Source organism: Staurois parvus, unplaced genomic scaffold (assembly GCF_062004578.1).
Source record: "Staurois parvus isolate SC_StPar_1 unplaced genomic scaffold, SC_StPar_1.0 ptg000822l, whole genome shotgun sequence".
Lineage (NCBI taxonomy): Eukaryota > Metazoa > Chordata > Amphibia > Anura > Ranidae > Staurois > Staurois parvus.
In genome coordinates, this window is record NW_028318618.1 from 55471 (window position 1) to 71587 (window position 16117).

General features: G+C 38.5%; 1 pseudogene; it reads left to right on the forward strand.

Moving 5' to 3' along the window:
• Window positions 1-4698: 4698 nt before the first annotated feature.
• Window positions 4699-6335, forward strand: LOC149443932 (uncharacterized; annotated as a pseudogene).
• Window positions 6336-16117: the final 9782 nt, after the last annotated feature.

A 16117-nucleotide genomic window follows, 5' to 3' on the forward strand; every position in this document is an offset into this window, starting at 1 on the left:
GAGGAACATTCTTTCCACTGACCATCACACTAATGTATGCAGAGCTGTAGACAAAGTAATTATTAGCAGACGTTCTCCGAGATCTGATAGCTATTTCAGGGATTCCTCTATTTTGAAGAGTTTGAGACAGGATGGCTTAGACAATCAGTTTCTATTTTTTTAAAAAATGTACATTTATATATAGGAGAAAACACACAGTATATGTGATCAGTATAAAATGGAACTAAACATAAGGAAGCACGGGGCTCTAGCTAGAATGTCGCACTTCATATCAGTACATCATTTTTCACATTCTAGCAGACTGATCTCACACAATGTCCATGCTTCACCTAGTTGCTCCATTGCCACCTTCTCCCCATCTTCTGGGTCCAGAGTCTTCCACTTTATTTGGCAGCCAGGTTTGATGTAACTTTGTTCCCGCACTTACTCATGTTATACAGAGATCGCATGCTGAGTTGCTCTGTATGGCAGTCAGTGTAAAATTAGGAAAATATATCTAATAGGCAAATAAATAGCTTTCATGGCAGAGCAGCCATATGCTGTCTTGTCTGCTTTTAAAAACTACCAAAAAGATAGTAATTACTTAAAATAAAAGTCTTTAACTATGATTTATGTAGAAAAATGCCTATATTTAGAAGAAGGGAGTCCCAATTACTTATTTATAGAGAATATGATGCCATCTTATCACTTTTTGTTTTACTTCACCTCATCTCAATAAGGTTCCTCCAGTCTGAATAGACTGTATAAATGCAATCCACTTGCTATGTAGGTTTCCTTTATGACACCTGCTGTTCATCAGAGAGGCCTACTACATTATTATTATTATTATACAGTATTTATAAAGCGCCAATAGTTCGCTCAGCGCTGTACATTACAAAGGGGGAGAGAACATGTGACAGAACAATACCAATACAATACAATGCAAAACATGAGGGGATCGAGGGCCCTGCTCTTTCGAGCTTACAATCTAGGAGATCTACATGGAGATGGCTGCTAAAAAAAAAGAACCTGAAAATATGTAATGTAGTGAAAATTATAAACCAGCAACCAATTTGACATTTAAACATTTGGATAAATGTAACAATACAACTGAGGTTGTTATTCACTAAAATACACTTTAGGTTTTGCTGGAAACTTTGACAATGGCTATCTGGCTACACCCAGGACAGAACTGGTCATCTCAATGGTGAGGAGCATGTGAATTGATATGTTAAAGAGGTAGAATATCTGGCTGAGGTGTGACTGCTGATACTGTTCCATCACAATGACCATGTTTATGGAAACCAACTTCCACTGTTGGGACTAGTGGTGTCCAACTGTGGACCTCAGGGAATGACAGATTTGCATGATTATCTCAGTATAGGAAGGAACAAAACTACTTACACACAATGATCTCTACAGTCCATATTATATCCAGAGCAACTGATTATATATTGAGATTTAAAAATAAGACCATAATCATAAGAAAATAAGAAATGGGTGTTAATTCAGAACAGTCCCATAGTAAAGTCCTTAATTCTGATCTGATCATGTTGCACCAGCTTCATGGACATCTTTCCATGGTGATTTTAGTTTGGTACAGGTGACTCATTTAATGCCTTTGGATCAGCTTTCCAGGCTTTCTGAAAATATACTTTATTAGGGTGAGCACAGATTTAAAAAATCACGTTTCCCAGGGAGTACTTTTAAGAATTAGGAATTTCAAGATAAGGATTACTTTGAATGCAGAGTACTATGAACCACTGATGAAATGGCTATAGATGTACTGAGGCCTACTCATGAGACCCCTCACTTTACCACATTTACCAGTTTGGATGGTTATAGCCTTTAGCCATTCTCTCTGATTCTAGCCACATCCTCCTTTCTTCATCCATTGTCAGATGCCTAAACTGGTCATCTCAGTGGTGATGGGCTTGTGAACTGATACGTTAAATAGGAGGTAGAATACCTGGCTGAGGTCTGTCTGCCAATACTGTTTTCATTACAATGACCATGTTTATGGAAGCCAACCTCCATTGTGGAGACTAGTGATGTCCAATTGTGGACCTCAGGGAATGACAGATTTTCATGATTATCTCAGTATAGGAAGGAACACAACGACTTAAAACACAATTATCTCTACAATCCATTTTTTTAGATCTCAATATATAGAAAATCACTTGCTCTGGATATAGGAAGTCCATAATAAAAAAAAATATGGGTTTTAATTCAGAACAGTCCAATAGTCCATAATGCTGATCTGATGATGTTGTACCAGCTTCATGAACATTCTTCCATGGTGATTTGCAAAACAGTGGCTAAATGGTTAGCATTTCCACCTGGCAGTACTAGGGTCATTGGTTCGAATCCCAGCCACGGCACCACCTGCCTGGACTTTACAGTTCTCCCTGTGCGAGTTTCCTCCAGATACTCTGGTTTCCTCTCACATTCCACAGACATGTTGGTAGGTTAATTGGATCCGATCTAAACAAATTGGCTCTAGTATGTGTATGTAAGTTAGGGACTTCAGATTGTACGCCCCTTGAGGGTTGAGGACTCATGCGAATGTACAATATATATGTAAGGTGCTGCATAAATTCATGGCACTAAAGAAGTATCTGTAATAAACAATAATGATGATTTTAGTTTGATACAGCTGACTCAGAAAAGGCCTTTGGATCAGCTTTCCTGGCTTTCTGAAATTATACTTTATTAGGGTGAGCACAAATGTAAAAACAATCACAGGTTTCCTGAGGAGTACTTTTCAGACATATAAATTTCAAGCTGGGCATCACTTTGAATGCAGGGTATTATTAAAATTGCTATAGATGTACTGAGACCTAATCATGAGACCCTTCACTTTGCCACATTGAACAATTTGGATGGTTATAACCTTCAGCCATTCTCTGATTCTAGCCACATCTTCCTTTCTTCATCCATTGTCATATGCCTGAAGATACCTCTGCCTTGTCTTCTGCTGATTGGCATTGGAGACTGGAAGGGCCAGACACCCACAGTGGTAATCTTCTTACCATAGCACCTCACCACCAAATCCTTTTCCTGGAATCTGCATCCAGTTCTGAAAACCATGATGGGCTGAAACCTTGGCTGTGGTTACACATCTCCATATTGATTGACCATATTCCATATCATTAGTATAGGATATCCAAGCAGTTTTCCTTTAACTTGGTCCAATTAAAAAAATATTATATGGACCAATATCAGGACTGATGCATACTTGGGCTGAAGGGAGGACTTCTTGTGACATGTACAAACAAAATGGTTACACGACCAATTCTTAAACCTCGTGTTACTTTTACAGTTCTCATAGTTACCAATAGCTAATTGACATAGAAGAGCCTCAATATGTTACACAAATCATTCTAGAAAATTGACCAAACACAAAATGCTGTAGAGGGGAGTTCAATATTTTGTAGAACTGAAAAATCAAAAATGTCTTCCATACTCCCCATATCCCCCTCCTTTTTTTATTTCACAAAGAACCCAAACAGCAACTTAAAGAGCACATTGGAAGAATAAGGGAAGAAAAGAGATAAAAGTGGTCAAAACTATAAGGGCTCATGTACACTGCAGCTGATAACTCACGTTTAGGAGCTGTTCACTAGGTGTCCATGTACACATCTTTACAGGCATTTGAGTTTACAGTCGTTTTTTTGAACACAGAAAACTTGCGTTCAGCAGTCGATTTTATCAGCGTTTGAAACACAAAACGCTTGTAAACGCGGCAAATCGCGTTTATAAGCATTTCAATTTTTTTTTTTAACTCTTCCAGTTCCCGATGCTGTCCAGAGTCTTTGTTCATCATGAACAATGCATTAAATGCATTTTCCCTGTACTCAAATGGACCCTGTACACCATACTTTGCTGCTTCACATGAAATCAAATGTCAGACACTGCTGCAATAATTTCTGCACATAAATGACCTGCAACACATCCAAACACCACTCAAAAAAAATAAAAAAAAAATTATTACACTACACAATGCATCCGGAAGATGTTTTTGGGATGTAAACTGTCCCTTTAAATTAAAAAAAAAAAAAAAGGAACAAAACACTGAACACAAGATGTTCCTACCAAGCTTGTCACACCCTATATTGACCCACCCTGTTCAATTTTTTTCACTTAGAGAAAAAACTAATCTTGACCCCCAAGTCAGCTTGACCAACCCACACCCCAAACCCTTCATGATCTCAAAGCCCCCCATCCAGTTGGCCTTGGAGTATGACTCAACCCAACAGTCAAAACACCCTTGGAAACAAAATACATTTTAATTAGAAAATCACACCTCCAAATCTTCATGCTTTCAAAGCCCCCCAGCCAGTTGGCCTTGGGAGTATGACTCAACCCAACAGTCAAAACACCCTTGGAAACAAAATACATTTTAATTAGAAAATCACACCTCCAAATATTGATGACCTCAAAGCCCCCTGCCCAGTTTGTTTGGATGAGTCATACTCCAACACCAACAATGATGTACCTCTAAACCCCTTGAAAACAAAAGACATTTTAATTAGTAAATTACACTTCTAAATATTGATGACCTCAAAGCCCCCCCATGGCCTAGGTAATGGCCTTTTTGCTTCAGGCAACCTGTGGAGGGGGCCTTACCTGTCACGTCCCACCCAGCCACCCCTTATATGAACCCAACATTGGAAGCAAAGGTCATACCAGCATACTGCCTCATCTTTGAGCATCACCATGTCTAAAGACATTCATCAAGCTCAGCTAGTTTCAGCAGTGCAATCTCATGCACAGCTTTGGGACAAATCCCATCCTCTTTATGCTGACTGAATTTAGAAAAGAATCGTTTAGGATGAAATTGGACAATCACTTTTTGAAAACTGGGATATTCTGAGTGGAGACCAGAAAAAAAATAGAAGTAAATATTTTTGTATAACTGTCATTGTTATGTACACAGTTTGGATATGACATGTACTGATCATTTTTCCAAAAATGTTTTGCACAGTTACCTCCTTGCAAACCCGGTGGAAATCCTTAAGGGGCTGAGTTCAAAGAGATTACCGCAAGGATGTAGAGGCCCAAAAGGGAGTGGAGCCCCAGCTTTACACAAGGCCCATCCATTATCAGCAGAACGCTCTTTAAGAGATTCTTTTGCCTCCAGAGAGTAAGTTAAGATATTTTATTTTTACATGTAAAATTTGTTTAAAATGTTTATTGCCATTCATTTTTAAATTTTTTCTTACACTGGCAATTTCATTTAAATGTATGATTTTTTTCCCATTGTGGAGGCTGTGCTTTGCAATTGAAATAGTTTTCATGTTTATGTAAACATGATCTTTATGTTTGTTTTATTTTTTCCTCAAATATTTTTTATTAAAAATATTGTGATTGTTATAAATTGGTATTTAGATATATTTATTTTCTACAGTAATCTATTAAAATGGAAATCCAATAACATGACCCCGGCTGCTCATGATTACTGAATTTAATTTTCCATTTTTGTTTCACCCAGAACATCATCTAACATTGCCCAGAGGATTCTGGAGAAATGGAGCTGGAAGAGGTGCAAGCACCACAGGAACTGATGGCCGAGGAAAGCATGGGTGAGGGCTCCAGCACTGCTACCACTAGAACAATGTTGGTGCCTTCAGAGCCAAGAGCAGATGTCACACCTCAGCAGCTATATAAATTGATCACATTTTAATAACATCTGTTCATAAATAAAAATGTATCCCCCTCTATTATTTCTTTATAGCAACAAATGAAGACCCCCTTCCTGCCCTCTACAATATTCAGCTTTCAACACTGTCACACTTATCACAATTGCATGGTCGTGCAGTATCTGTAACATGTTCAATTTGTAGCATGTAGAGCTTTCCTTTGGGTGGTATTCAACCACTGCTGGGTGTATTTATGTTTTTTAAATGGAAATCTAAAAAAAAAAAAAGGTTAAGAAAACATTTTTGGCAAGTGGTGCATCCCATAAATACATCTATCTTCATGTCTTTCTCTATTTTCAATAGTTCTATTGTATTTTTTCCTTTTTTTTTTAGCCAAGTCATAGACACTCATCTGCCTCAAGTTGGGGACATCAGCAACAGCAGCGAGACGCAGCTGAGGACCAAATTATGGCCTTCCTAGATGAGATGCAGCAAGTAAGAAGGCATGATGATGTCTTCCTTGGCATGAACAATGCAAGGACCAATTTTTGCCGAAGCCTCTACTTTTTATTAGACCAGCTTAACGATGAAGGGGAAAAGCACTGTCGGAAGAACGTTTATTCGTATGTGATTTTGTGCCTTCAATCACAAAGACAATCATCCTCCGCCCAATGTATCTACTTTTCTGGGAAAGTGGCAGGCCACTGGGGATGATTACAGACGCCAATCTTCTGACTATGGACAGCATGCTCCCCATACGGTGCTCCCGACAGGGCCACAACACAGAGCAGAGACAACCACAGTTGTTACGTCTGCTGTACCCCTTCCTCCACGACCAATGGGTTATCCATTTGCACAATTTTCAGAGGACTCCCACTCCCCGCACCACACACATCACCAACTCTGAAACTGATGTCAGGATTTTATTTGTATTCACAATTGGACAATGTTGTTTTATTTTTTATTACAATTGCCAATGGCCAATTCTGGACAGTTTTCGGTATTCAATGTTTGTTTGTGAAATAAAAAGTTCAGTTTATTATCTTTTATTAATAAATATTTTAATAAATTATATTTATTTTTCAATTTTTATATAATATTAAGTTTCATGCATGTATGTTTGGTGATGTGGCCATTTCTGCTTCCCCCTTCCCTCGTAATCACTAGCAGCCGGGGTCATGTTATTGGATGTCCATTTTTCCACACACGTGTGAAAGGCACATCACACATGATCATGCATTTGTGAGGCCATGTCATGCGTGTTTGGAAAAGGGATCATATCATTGGCTGTGCACTAGTTCTCTCTCACATTTGAAAAATTAAAAAATATGCTCTGAGAAAAGAAAAAACATTTTATTTTCATCAAATGACTCCTTTATTTCTAACCAATCAGTGAGAACCTTCACCGATAACTAGCGAATCCAAATCAAATTGGATATATTGATCTGGCCGGGCAATCTGCCATCTGGGGAGACAAAATATTCTGCAAACCAATTTCCTATGGTCATTACTCGATCATTGGAGCTCAGGTCCGGGAACTGGATGTTCTGTGCGGGGTTTGGGGGTGCAGGCTCAGGGGATCCTCTCTCTTCATCAATTACAAAGTGATGTAAAACACAGCAGGCCAGGACTACTAATGGCATTCTCCACATCCAATCACATTGCAGAGAGGAGTGCCCGCCCCTTAGCTGTACATACTACAAATGCACACTCCACTACTCGTCTGGCCCGGCTTAGTCTGTAGTTTAATATTTTTTCTTGGTAACAAAGTCCATGTCCAGTATAAGGCCTCATTAGGGTTTCTGCAAGGCCGAACGTCTCATCCGCTACAATCACCAGTGGAAGACTTGGCTCATTTGTACACGGAAGAGGCCTCCATCCACGAATCCCAAGACTACCTTCATATAGCTGACGCCCCATGGAAGATTCCCGAAAAATTCTGGAATCACCCCGACTCCCATAGGCCCCAACATCAACATATATGAAGCACAAGTGAGCATCTACCAATCCCAGGAGTACTATGGAAAAGTATTTCTTATCATTGAAATATAGTGAACCAGAGCTGGGTGGTTTTTTCACTCGAACATGTTTTCCATCCAGAGCTCCTATGCAGTTCGGGAAGTCAGTCTTTTCCCAAAATTCTTCACTTACTTCTTCCCATATTTCTTCTGTTGGCACAGGCATTAATGCACTATGTAACTCCTCCCACAGTGCCAAGCATGTTTCACGAACCAATTTTGCAACACCCATCAAAAAGTAGGGGTGTAAGGATACAAAGGATTGCTCTGTGGCCAGAAACCTGCAATGGATAAAAACACTTTATTAAAGATTAAAAAAAAAATGCAAGTGCAAAATATATATAAAAATATTATACCTTAACTTTTGAAGGGAGATGGTTATTAATGTTTTAAAATGCATTTTCCTCTAACAAATACAAACAGAGCAACTACTAATAAAAATAAATAAAATAATTAGTGATGTGAAAATATACAAAATATATTACACTATTATATATTTTTTAGGGAGGTAGAGGAAAATGTATTTAAAAAATAAGGAATACAAATAGAGCAACTGTAAGTAATAAATATAAAATTAATACATTTTACAAGAAATATATATAAGCTATTATACTTTAATAAATTTTGTTTGGAGAAAAATGTAAAGTATAATATAATTTATATATATTTTTTACTTGTAAAATGTATTAATTTTATTTTTATTACTTACAGTTGCTCTATTTGTATTCCTTATTTTGTAAATACATTTTCCTCTTTCTCCAAACAAAATTTATTCTTTACAAAATAAGGAATACAAATAGAGCAACTAATAAAAACAAAATAAATTTGCAAGTGCAAAAAATATATAATTTATATTATACCTTATGAAATTTGTAAGGGAGATGGAGGAAAATGTATTAAAAAATATAAATAAACTACAAAGAACTACTAGCAATAAAACTAAAAATATTCAAATATTTTTTTTAAATAAAAATTAATAAAAATATAAAAATAAATATAAATAATACAAAAAAGTGTCATATTTAAATTATATATTTACATACCTGAGGATCAACAGGAGACGTTCCTCTGGTGACACGTTCTTCCTCATTTCGGTGTCCCATGCAAACTAGACGTGATCGCAGCCTCTCCAGAAGATCATCAAATGTGACAGTAGACATCCATGTAAAATTAAAAAAATTTGTTGGGAAAATTCCACAGCTGGACATACATATTTGCAAAGTATCCTGAAGACATGTGCTGAGCCATCAATGGATGAATCCAGTAGCGATGAACTCTGGTCCTCTCACGCATTCTTCTACGTCTTCTGAGCCTCAACACCAGCAACATCAGGAACATTTCCGCTAAAATTCTCAACATGGGATCCATAGTGACTACAACCAGAACAGACAGCTCATCTCCACGCATACTGCTCCCTCTGCTTCTACTCTCTATTTCTCTCAAAGTGTCTGAAATAGTTAATAATTTACCATTTCCAGTGCATTCTGGGCATTTGGGAAGTTCTCCTGCACTTATCTTTCCTGCTGTCAATTTCCAGTGTTCAGAAGAGTTCTTACCACGCCACGTGTACATGGATCCTTACTGCGATGTGTGATCTGTATGATCTGCAGTGCTGGGTGATGTTCATTTGGAATGGAACCCCAACACATGACTCCACATAGAAGATTTACCCATCAGCCCCGGCATACAATGTATTGAAGAACAAATCTTCTTTTGTAATGAAATCTATTATGGTGTACATACAGTAGAAGCTGACGGGCAAATCTTGTTTATCTTTTTCAAACACGATTATCCTGCATTTTCAGAACAGAGTGACTCTCCTTAGAAAAAACAAACTGCAGATGAATGAATATCCAGCAAACCTTCACCAGACATTATGTATGAATAGACCAAAATGTGGAAATTTTATAACAAAACCAAACAAGTTCACATATCTGTTTGAAATGTAATTCAGTTTCTTTGATCTATAATGAAGTGATGGTCTACATCAGGGGGATTGAATTAAAATTCAAGGAGGTCCGGTAACTACAAGTTTCTTTCAGCCGAAGTCCAAATCTCAAGTTTGTGTGACAAATCAGATAGACAGTCTACCCATTAGGTAATGTGATCCCATCAGTGTGCCCCCTTACATCATTTGTCCCCCGTCAGTGTGCCCCCTTACATCATTTGTCCCCCCATCAGTGTGCCCCCCTTTCTCAGGGTGTTTCCATCACAATGATGGCAACGCCTGACGTAAGAAGGGGGGCGACTGACGGCAACGCCTGCCGTAAGGGGGGGGGCACTCTGACGGCAACGCCTGACGTAAGGGGGGGGGCACTCTGATGGGAACGCCTGACGTAAGGGGGGGCACTCTGATGGGAACGCCTGACGTAAGGGGGGGCACTCTGTAGTAGTTCATTGAATATTCCCGTCAGAAGATCTGCTTGAGCGAACATCCTGTACATCTCATACGGCAAGCAGATATTCTGACAGGTCTGCAGGAGACCTGCATGGCAACAGAGATCTACTGATCACCGGTGCAATGCTTTCCAGGCTCCTGCAGACAAAAATAATAAATGCAATTTAACTTGCAAAAAAGTACATTTATTATTTTTGTCTAAAAGGTGAACTTATCCTTTAAATTGTTAATGTAGATTTTATTTTTGGTGTTTCATACGTTTGTAGCAAAGATGACTGTTAATGAATCAAATTACAGACTGAAACCTTGGAAACTGATAATCTACTTACATAATAGAAAGAACGTTTACAGAATGTAACTGACCATCCCCCCAGAGACCGACCCATACATTCATATGGTAATATGAAGGTTATTGGTATAACATGTGTCTCCTATGGGGCCCTGGAGTAGGAGGGGCCCCTATAGGGAGGTTGTGAAGTTTCCAGTATAGAAGGTCTGAAGTCGGACCTCAGGATCATCACTAGTCACCCATCCCCCTCTGTGCAGTAAGAGGCATTCGCTGATCTGTCTTAGCAGTGTAGATGTGTTGTCCTCTGAATTCTACTACAGACTGACATGGACCCTGAATGTCTAATGGAGTCACCAATCCCAGAGATGATCCTCTGCTAAAACCTTATAGGATGTCCGATATCATGATGGTTATTATTATTACTACTAGTGCTGATATCTCTCCTGCTGCCTGTCCTTGATTTAGGAATACTTTATGTGAGGATCAATGACAGGATTGGCACAGTGTACACTGCAAGCTGTACAGAGAGTAAATCTGGCCATACAGTGGTAATCATTTGTATGAATGTTTGTAAAGAGAATGTTTGTAAAGAAAAGAGACTTTAATGAAAGTCATTTGAAGGCACTTCCAAATTTTGTTTGGTAAATTCAATTAATTACAAAATTGAACCTTAAAAGCAAAGAAAAATAAAAATTCACTATTAGAATGTGATTCTTTTGAGAAAAAAAAAATCAATTTTGCTACTTTTTCATCACCAAGGGTGAAATCATAGATATGACACCATTCTGTCTTTAAAAAAAAAATGTTTAAATTCTACCAGCTTAAGCCATGTGGCTTCATGATTCTTAAGCCAGCCATAGATGGTTCAAATCTCGGCCGGTCCCTGCTGAACTCTGCTGAGATTTCAACCATCAATGGGTGGGCTGATTGTAACAAGTTTGATGGTTGTACGATTTGGGTACAGCCAGCCTGATGGATTTTTACATGCAATTATTGCCAACAACTATAGCTGATAGCAGTAATCACTGTGTTCTCCGGGCAAGGATGGATCCCCCTGGCCCCCAACGAGAGAACACAATGGCTCTGCAGGGGAAATTCCCTATCAACACTGACCCATGGGTGCAGGAAAGAAAATTGCATCAGCTATGGCCTGCCTCAGTTACACGGCTAAAGAAGGGTGGGTGTGACCATCACATTTCAATGTCCATATTTATTAAAAAGAACTCACTATTGTATAGATCGGTATATCCAGCTCTGATCCTCAGGGGCAGCAACAAGGAATGTTCTACTCAGTAGGCAATTGGAAACACAGCTGCTGTGTAACCAAAAGATTTATTTTGTCTCCAATTTTGGATAAAGTAGGAAGGGATTATAACCCCTGTAATTGTTTTATTGCTGTCTCTATCTTCACTAGAGAGATCAAACCAATTGTCCTGGTGACCATTAACACTGGAACTGAGATAAAAGTGAGGGGAAATCTGAACATTTCTGATGACCTACCAAAAATTCAAGCAATAGTTGGTCCTGTGTGTGCCCTCCTGCCTGACACCCTTCATTCTAAAAACAATAAGCTTTGGGCAAGTAATTCTGGACCAAGCATCGCTTGCAGCCAACCATCACCGGCTGTCAGAATACAAAAACCCAGTGGAAGAATATTCCATTCCTGTAATCGGCCTGTGGGCTGAACAACATAAAATCTCTTATGACCAACTTTAGTGGTGGTCAGTAACCTGTATATGAAGGGAAGGCTGCATGCTATACAGTATAGAAATGTGGTGTAGGGTGTATGGATACATGCATGGAAGACACATAGGTTCATATATAGATGAATATATGCTGGGTGTGTGGATTCTGTATCCTTGCTAGAATTGTAGAAGGAAGAACCTAGAATTCTGAATGGACTCAGAGCTTTTAATTACTAGGTAATATTTTACATACTCCCCCAATCACACATTTTATTAGAAAATGTTGGTGTCATGTAAGGGACCAGATGGAGCAATGAGGATTTGTTACCAATAGGGATGTTCTGACAGTTAAGACCAAGCTTTCGAGCATTTGGACGTATTTGTGAACTTTAAACCATTTGGCTCCATGTTTGGTGGGAGGTGAACATTCTACATTGAATCAGTATTTCTACCACTTACTGTGGGGAAAATACATTTTTGATCCCCTGTAAATTTGCCCACTTACAAAGAAATGGTCAATAATTTTTATCATAGGTGTATTTTTAATCATAGTGACAGAATATTAACCTAAAATCCAGAAAAACATGACACAAATTTTACTCACTGAACTGCAACTCCATTTATAACATTTCTATTTGATCCCTTACCAACCAACAATAATTTTGGCTCCCAAAGACTGGCTATGTACTCATGTGGCACACAGATTAGTCCTGTCAAATTAAGAAGGTGCTCCTAACGACAACTTGTTATGGGTATAAAAAGACAGCTGTCCACAGAATCAGTTTCTTGGGCATCACCATGGGCAAGACCAAAGAGCTGTCACAGGACGTCAGTGTCAAGATTGTAGACCTGCACAAGGCTGGAATGGGCTAGAAGACCATCAGCAAGAAGCTTTCTGAGAAAGAGGCAACTGTTGGAGCGATTATTCGAAAATGGAAGAAATACAAAATAACCATTAATTGCCTCAGTCTGTAACTCCATGCAAGATTTTGCACCATGGGGTAAAGATGATCATGAGAAAAGTGAGGGATCAGCCCATAACTACAGGGGAGGAGCTTGTGAATGATCTCAAAGCAGTTGGGACCACAGTCACCAAACAAACCACTGGTAACACAATATGGAGCCATTGATCAGCCACAACTTCCCCCTCTTCAAGAAGCCACAAGTACAGGCCTATCTGAAGTTTGCCAATGAACATCAAAATGATTCAGAGAATCATTTGGTATCTACAAAAAAGGACACCCAAATATTTGCTAAAAAATGTTCCTCACTGTAAATACATTATTATTATTCAGTATTTATAAAGCGCCAATAGTTCGCTCAGCGCTGTACATTACAATGGGGGACAGAACAACAACAATACAATGCAAAACATGAGGGGTTCGAGGGCCCTGTTCTTTCAAGCTTACAATCTAGGAAATACATAATTACAATGTCTGCTTTACAGAGAATGGTCCAAAAAAGAGAAGATTCAGTGAGCGGCAGTTGTGTGTATGAAAATGCCTTGTTGATGTCAGAGGAGAATGGGCAGACTGGTTTGAGATGATAGAAAGGCAACAGTAACTCATATAATCCCTCGTTACAACCGAGGTATGCAGAATACTATCCATGAATGCACCACACGTCCAACCTTGAAGCAGATGGGCTACAGCAGCAGAAGACCACACCAGGGGCCACTCCTGTCAGCTAACAGGAAACAGAGGCTACAATTCGCACAGGATCACCAAAATTGGACAATAGAAGATTGGAAAAATGGGGTCCAACCAGCTACTAGCAAGGTGGACCTAACAAAATGACCAAGTGCATGTTCCTCTGCTCTATACCATAGAATGGAATTTTGGTTCATATTGCCTCCTCTCCCTGTTATTTAACCTCCCGATTAAATTCTCATCTAATCCACACGATTGTTCTTCAGGTAGAATTGCAGACTTATTTATTTCACTGACCAGTCTAGATTTCATATAGGACTTGCAGGCGCTTAGTGGGTTTTTTTTTTTTCACCTAGAAGAGATTTCCACAATATCATTCATTGGGAAATAACTTATTAAAGAAAAGATAGAAAATGAACAAGAAAGAAAAACATAACTTCACAATTTATTGTAGAATGTATTTATTATCGTACACTGTAGAATACACCACATTGTATTTCACTTCGACCACTGAGTGTTTATATGCCCAGTCAAGAAATGAAGAGGGTTTAATAAAGTGGGGTACATATAGAACATGGTAAGGAGAAGCTACCCTGGTAGTATGGGGAGGTAATGAGTGGGGGGGGGGGGGGGAGGGAGCTTGGAGGGGAAAACCCTTGGACAATATTGATCATGGAGGCATGAGTGAAACAGATTGGAGGATGTAGGATGATATTCACCTCTTGCTGCCAACTGTAGATATCTGCGGCCCCCCCTGAAGTGGGACTTCCATGGGGCTGCACATATTCATACCTGTGTTTGTGCTGCAAAGTGCTCTCCCATCACAGACACCAGGTTCTCACAGAGAGCCCCGAGTCTCATACTACAGATGCGGAACCAGGAGGCCAGATTCCAATTACCTGACCGCTGGAATAGTCTTTGGCTATCATTGTGCACACTGTCCCATATTTTTTTTCTTCTCTGAATGGAGAGCAAGATACATGGTTTCGTTATTCTTGCTAGAGGAGAAAAATACAAAAAAGTGTGCAAAAAAAAAATAAAAAGGAAAAATAGCTAGAGCGAGATTTGATCTAGGTCAGCATCAGGGTTAGCGATAGGGTCAATATCTGGGTCAAAGATCGGGGGTCAGTATTATTTAGGTAGAACTGAAAATACATTGACAAGGATACTAATTAATAATGCTTTTTTTTTTAAGTAAGATTAAACAAAATGCACACCATTGTTTCTGGGCTGTACTACGGGTGCAAACAACACATATGTGGTGTCACTGAGATCATCAGAATCAGGAGAAATGATTTTGGGTTGTTCTTTGATGGTAGGTTATGGTAACAAGAAATATACAGCTACATTTAAAAAAAATACTATTTTGGGCACAAATTCTTTTAATAAAAGAAAAAAAATTAGGCAGTATTGGTTACTATTTATCATCAAATGAAAGCCCAATTTGTGCTGAAGAAAGTGAGGTATAATCCACCTGGATACACAGTAGTTCGGGTGATATGTACAGTTTTACTAACACATGTCAAAACATGCCACACATAGTGCCTTCGCATACTAATTAGTCCTGTGTATACTGAGGCAGGTGGACTGTCACTGTCCTCTCTACACTGTGGTGATGCTGCTTCTTTTACATAACTTTGGTGTCCGTTTGTGACACAGAGAATAGCTGAGATTCAGAGGATCTCTGCTATTCTCCGGTCATTCACAGTTTGACACTCCGTAGAACATGTCAGCCTTTCACTGGAGATCTGTGTTCTCCCTCCAGCCCAGAGCTGGAGAATCGGAGGGACCGCAAACTAAGCAGCAATAATTTACCTCTACTTAGTAAACTGATCTTTTACTGTAATCGAGAGATTATAGTAAAATCTGCCGTTCTCCAGCGTTTGAAGACCGTTCTCACTTCGTTCCGAAAACTCCTTCATAAACTGATAAAATATTAAATGTGTCGCACTCCATCTACTAAACACTAAAATATTTGCATTGCTCTCCCCTTCAAACGTGCATTACATACACATCTATACTAATTAATAATGAATCTAAATAAATAAATCTAAATAAATAAATATTAATCCATAGTGATATAAATAAATTAATATTAAAATTAAAACACCTCTGTGCTATAATCAATTATAAAGCAATATTGCTAAATATTCTATAAATTAATAAGATTAATAATGTGAAAAAAACTCTAATAAATCTATTCAAATTCCATGTGCGTGATATTATAGTTATACAAATCAGATAAACAAAAAACCACCATGCACGGTGATATATATGTGCAAAACCTATATGTGCAAAAATGCAAAATACACAAATCAATTTTTTTAATAAAAATAAATAATAATAAAAAAGACCTCTATTTAATCTTGCTGTGCAAGTGATATGGTGTGCTCACCTCACTTATACAGCCCAAAGTTGTAAATAGAGCTATATACTTATTGTCCTTAACTAGACATA